At 40.9% G+C, this 6,640-nt stretch overlaps 1 protein-coding gene across 5 annotated transcripts in view; it reads left to right on the forward strand.

Annotated features, from left to right (window-relative positions):
- The window catches only part of FAM135A (family with sequence similarity 135 member A), a 75,049-nt gene that overhangs the window by 18,596 nt on the left and 49,813 nt on the right, over positions 1-6,640 (forward strand). The window lies entirely within an intron of this gene.

Below are 6,640 nucleotides of genomic sequence, written 5' to 3' on the forward strand. Positions count from 1 at the left end.
GCTTTGTGAAACTCTAACGTAATGTTGGGAATGAAAGAGGCAGTTGTTCTTGGCCCATGTTTCAGGGACAGGGTGACACAGACTCCTTCGATTCAAAGGATGATCCTGGGAAATGAGGCCTCCAGAACAGAGGTGGCAGAGGCAAAAGAGCTTATCTCAAGGCTGCCATCTCCAGGTATTTAGGTAGATCCTGAGAGTCATCAGGCTCTGCAATTGCTGGGAGGGGCATGGGAGAGGAGACAGAGGAGCCTGGTCTGATCTTTAACTGCATGATGCAGTGTCAGGAAAGAAGAGTTAGCCAACTAGAGAGGCTGTGTACAGCTAGCAGGCTTGCCCATCTCAAGATGGATGTGGTCTAGGGTTATTTAAAAGGAGGATTCTTGGAAATAATTTCTAGTTTGGTTCAAAGAACTGCTGCGTGCGGGCTCAGGGACTCTTTCTTTGCTGGCTATAGTTCCCTGGATAATACATTGGAAATAAAGGGCTTGTGCCAAATAACAGCTTGCTGTTTTGAAAGAGAAGGGGAAAATGTAGCTCCTGCCACATAGCTTCTGATTTTATTATTTTTAGTCAAAAATAGTAATTTGTAGATTTTTTTATTTTGTGCCCATAATGCTCATATTCTGAGATGTGAGAATGTTGATAACTGAAAGTGGCAACAAACCATTCAAGCGAAGTTTTGCTTTCAGTTGCTTGTAGTACAGCTGTGATCTGTCATCATAATCCTGTTTGCTCCCATATTTTTACTGTTCCCCCTGCCCTACAAAAAAACACATCTTTGGTATTTTGCCATAGAGATTGGGTTTCCTTAGGGTTTTTTTTTTCTTTTAAAACTAACAACAGAAAATGACAGGCTACTTTATGCTAAATCACTCACACTGAATTCATCCTGTTATGTTGTTTGCAAGTTAGGTATTAATTGCTCAATTAGGTACTCACATCTTCTTTTTCTGCTTTCTTGGAATAAATGACACCTGAATTGTCTTGCTTTAAAATATGTTTCAATAAGTAGAAGACATTTGTAGATTTCATAGGTCTTGTTCCTGATATATTAATTCCCCTTTGAGGGTTTTTTTTTCTTCAGAAGCAATTCTTTAAAATTCTTGTTGAAATGCTTGTTCTCATTGCTTTAAAAGCATTGAAAGCTGTACAACTAATAATGAAGGGGCAGCACATTGTAAAACCTGTATTGTTAATGGAAGTTATCAATATATAACTTTAGTTGCCAGTTTCCTCTTTGCTTTAGAAAGCTGAGGAGCTCCCTCTGGTTCTCCCCACAAATTGTTCTTATATTGATTGTTACAACTAGGTTTATTCAAAGCTTTAAGCAAATTTTACATTAAGAAAAGTATATACTTCCATCCCATCAGAGTTAACAAAATAAGAATGTATTTTAGAATTGGCAAGTAGCTCTAGTTACACTAAACATTAATATTTTCTCTGTGTTACCTTATATGTGTTGCTTTGTAGCTATTGCCCTAAGTGGACTTGTTAGTCAGAGTGAGTTATCCTGCCAGAAAAATACCTCTTCAGTATAAAAGTATTCTTTTGTTTTTTAATAGTGCCCAGTGTAATGGAAATACTGTAAATAAGGCTTTTCAGCAGACTTGCAGTATCATATCCTATTCTGTAGTCTGGATATACTGGAGCTTAATAATCTCCAGAAATTCCAATATAGTATGCAAGGGAGGAGGGAGCACATGGGTGCACAATTCTCATTTCCAGTACAGTAAAACGTGAATAAACCAAAATAATTCCATCTGAATTGTTCCTTTGCTATCCTGTTTCAGTATGATGTTGCCTTTCTGACTTCTGTGTTCATGTTGACTTGGCAGATGTTTTGATCTGTCATGAGCTTTACTGTCATTTTCATTGATAGAGCATTGTATACCATGTTATGCCTGGTATTTTAAATTCTCATTTTCCTTCATGGGCCATGGAATGCTGATAAAATGCTGAAAAAACTTGTTAAGTTTCACTGGAGGCATCTGGAATGAATAAGATGAAGTCAGAGAGTATATTTGAAGACAGCATGTTCAGCTAACAGTGCTGGAATTTCTGTGTTCTGTGTGGCTTGCTTTGCTCAAAATACTAAGATTAAATCAAGAGTCAACTCTTATTCTGGGAGTAAAGCATTAGTTGATAAAGCGTGTCATCCTGTGCATGTTTAGACAGTAAATAGCCCTGCAACTCTCAGCATTCCCCAGCCAACTGTGCTGGAAATTGTAGGACTTTTTCTGGCTAAAAATGCATAGCATTGTGTCTTATTTAATTAAATGATTTTTTTTTTGTTTTCAGTCCCATATCCTTACCTATAACAGTTCTTACAAAAATTACAAATATAATTTCCACATTATAATTTAATATGCAACTACTTGCTGTAGTTAGGCTGTTATTTCAGAGGTCATCAGTAGAATTTTAACTTGTTGGCATACTTGTCCTGAGTTGACCTTTGTCAGTTGATCATATTAGGATTATCTGAAAGTACTTATGTATTAAAAACTGCATTATGTCATAAAGTAGAAACAGTAATAGAGTTATCACAAAGTCATCGGCCTTTATATTGTTTAGGACTTTAGGTAGTGATATATGGATTAAAGTGAACACATGAGCTTTTAAGTTTTTCCAGAGCTAAGGATTAGTAGGCCAAGAAACAGTGGAATATAAATGAAGGAATCCTTAACCCTTGCAATATAAACTTAGATGCTTGCCTGTAAACCCACTTGACTAACCTGTGAGAAGAAAGAAGCATTTAGTTGAGTGCATACTAATAAGATACTGAAGTGTACAAAATAGGTTGGAGGTTTGCCTAGTACTTTACTGACCTCATTTATTTAATTGCTTACGGTCATCAAGCATTGATGCAGATGCAGACATCTCAAACATCCTTACACAGGGAGGAAAAAAGTTACAATAATTCTGTTAAAAGAATAAAATACTAACCTGATGCCAGATGCTAAAATGAATTTACCATCTTTTATCTGATCCTACAAGCCAGAACTCAAAATTTGTGACTTCAAAAGTTATTTAATTCCTCAAATCTGACATAGGAAATTTGTGTCAGAATATATGGATGATAATATGCAATTAAAATTATTATGATGCACAATAATAATGTTAATTATATGTATAATATAATAACATGTGTGCTTGTTTTCTCCTCTCTTAATTGGTGTAGGCAAATATGTTGGGAGTAAGAGTTATACATATATCCCCATTCTACTAAAGTTGATGGTAAAGAATTAAAACAAGGTAAAGCCTAAGCCATATTTTGAGATTTCCAGGACTTAAAAATAATCTTGATAAGCAGAGTATTTATTATGATTCAAAGAGAGAAAGTAATGTCTCTTTGGGCAAATTCTGTAATTCATTTATTAATAGTTTGGCCTTTGTAAACCCCTGTCTAAAAAGGCTAAAGGAGAAAACCCATAATAATCTAGTAGCTCTTCAACCATACCTGCTTATACCGAAGTCAGATTACCTATTAAAATTGGGAGCTAATCATGGAGTCATACACTTGGAAGCGGCCTGTCAAGCCATCAGGGCCAGCCACCTGCCCAGTGTAGGACTCAAGTCCAGATTGCAACCTGGCCTGACCCTGCTTAGCTTCCAAGATTAGGCAGAATCAGGCACTCCGGGCTATATGGAAAGCTACATTCCCTAGTCCTTGGGGAGTAAAGTAAGCCAAAAACTAATTATATTTATCCGTGTTTGTGCTTCAATCCAGCTTCCAATCTGAATAAAGAAAGCAGTCCAACTAAAATACACAGTACAAGCCAGGTTTAGGAATAGCTTGAGTCTAGCTTGATGACTGTGGCATGAAGTTTTGTGGAGAAGAGGATGGCCAAGTCTTCAGTTCTTCTTCAACTTTCCCCTTTAACATTCTAAAAGCATTAGGAACAAGTCCAGCTATTCTCACCAGGGTCTGTGCCCAAGTTTCTCAAAGCAATCTTATGTCATATGCTTTGAGTCATAAAGAGTCATCTATATACTCTTTAAAGAGATGTCTGACTTGTTTGATGTCCAAACAGTTATGTTCCAGAAAATAAGTTTGATGCACTTGAAAGACAAAAATTGTGTGTGAGAGGTCTTATATTATTCCCATATGGTGAGTGTTTAAAAGGGTGTCCCAATAGATTGTTCCATTTCTGCTCATGTGGGAAAATGGGCAATTGCTCACCCTCAGCTAAACCAGCTGTATCTTCACCCTGATGGCAGTTGCTCAGATGTTTACAGTTTCATGTGGTATTTCCATCCTTGAAACAGTGAGTTTTCATGAGATGTTGACTTTCTCTCTCTTCATCTACTCCAGTTCCTCTGTTGTATTCAAATGACCCTGAACAGGATCCACATGCAACAGTTGAGTGTGGAATTGAGAGAATTAAACAATGCCAAGGTTGGCCTGGGTGGGTTGGTCATGTTTCCCAAGCCTATTTCATGTAGAACTAAGACATTTAAGATTAACAGCAGAGTCTTGTCTTGTCACTGGGTTACAACAAGTGATACCATGTATGGCCAGGATAAGGCTTGATGTCCATGGCTTAAAGGAAGCATGTGTTGGAGATCATTTAGGAAGTTTTAAAACTGGAATTTCAGGACTTAGTACCAGTACCTGTTCACAGCAGGTCATTAAAAATGATAAAGTAGTATCTCATCCTTTCTTGTAGTATTACTTATGTTTTCAGGGGAGTGGTACTTCCAGTAACCTGAACTTTATGGCCGGTTAAACTATAGGGAAATTCAAACCCCTTATGGAGCTTATTTGTTAACATATATGTATGTATGTATTTAAGGGGGGAATGTCTCTTAGCATAATCACCTTCTGTTCTTGTATAGGCCTTGCACTAAAGCTGTCAGTGAGCATTTGTTCTTCTTTGGTATCATTGCCTAGGTATGGTTTGCTGTTTTCACTCCTTTCTGTCTCAGTGTTGTTAATATGTCTGGTTTTCAGAATGGCTTTGGTCTACAGATCAAGGGTGGATCATGAGATAAACTAAATTTTTGTCAGTTTCCCTGTATCATTATTTCGCAGGCAGGAGTTAAACCCTTCTGGCTCTTTAAGGTCCGAGGGAGAGAGCTGGTGAAATGTCCTTGAAGTGTCCCGTCAGACATACCTGTGCTAAGGAATAATAGTTTGACATTATAATCTTTCCTCAGTGATGCAAAAGTTATAATTGCTGAAGCAAAATGATGATTTAAACGGATATTTTAACTTCTGTATAGAATTTGAGTCTAAGATTATTATGTCAAGATTTGTAATAAGCTGTACAAAATGGGCTTATATACTTAAATTGTGTGAGCATGTCCTTTGGCTTAGGGTAGTTACTGATAAGTATATTTGGAAGAAACGAAAATACATTTTCTAGGAGTGGTTTTAGTGTGGTTTTTTTTTCCAAGAGATCAGTCAGAGATGTTATGTCTGAGTTCAGTGACATGTGTTCATGAAGCTAAAATCATAGTCCCCCTGTTATTATGCTTTGTGGAATCTAGGTTTTGATTCCTATTTTTCTTCAAGTAAACTGAGCACTCTGTTAAAATTCATTCTAGCGTGAGGTTTGGGACTCATTGTTGATTTGATGTTTTAAAATTTCTACATACTGCAGATGGAAGCTTTACTTATTTTAGAGCTCGGTTTCTTACTAATCAGCCCTGAAGATTTTTCCTCACTCTTTACTATCAGTTTTTTTTGCTCATTGGTCTGTGTCATGCTGGTGGTGCAGTGGCACAAGTTGGAGAAAACCTTTGCTCAGTATCATGTATGCTGCTTTTATTACATCCAGAATTACAACCCAATCTTAATTTAGATAATGCCAGCTATAAGCACCTTGCATTCTAAGAGGATCTTTTTGATTAGGACTGTATCATCAGCTCATCCCATGAACTGATCCTGGATCAATTTGTGTTAGTCACTGAGCAATTTAATAACAAGGTGGAGATGGGAGTCTCTGTTGTAAGGCAAGGGAGGAACAACACCTGGCAGGAGACCGCGCCCGCGCCTGAGAACCGCACCGCGCCCAAAGACCGCGCCGCGCACGCGCCCAAAGACCACGCCGCGCACGCGCCTGAAGACCGCGCCGCGCACGCGCCCGAAGACCGCGCGAAGACTGCGCCGCGCCGCCGACTCCGCCGCTACCTGACTGCCCTGCCACGCCCCTGCACACGTGGCAGGTGTGCTCGGACGGAGTGGGCCGTCGGGTGGCCGGCGGCTATAAAGCGCAGCAGGGGGGAGCGCCGGCGGGAGGAACAACACCTGGCAGGAGACCGCGCCCGAGAACCGCACCGCGCCCAAAGACTGCGCCGCGCACGCGCCCAAAGACCGCGCCGCGCACGCGCCCAAAGACCGCGCGAAGACTGCGCCGTGCCGCCGACTCCGCCGCTACCTGACTGCCCTGCCACGCCCCTGCACACGTGGCAGGTGTGCCCGGACGGGGTGGGGCGTCGGGTGGCCGGCGGCTACAAAGTGCTGCAGGGGGGAGTGCCGGCGGGAGGAACAACACCTGACAGGAGACCGCGCCCGCGCCCGAGAACCGCACCGTGCCCAAAGACCGCGCCGCGCACGCGCCCAAAGACCGCGCCGCGCACGCGCCCGAAGGCCACGCCGCGCACGCGCCCGAAGACCGCGTGAAGACTGCGCCGCGCC

Source organism: Varanus komodoensis, unplaced genomic scaffold (genome assembly GCF_004798865.1).
Source record: "Varanus komodoensis strain SLA01 unplaced genomic scaffold, ASM479886v1 scaffold12, whole genome shotgun sequence".
In the NCBI taxonomy this organism is placed as follows: Eukaryota; Metazoa; Chordata; class Lepidosauria; order Squamata; family Varanidae; genus Varanus; species Varanus komodoensis.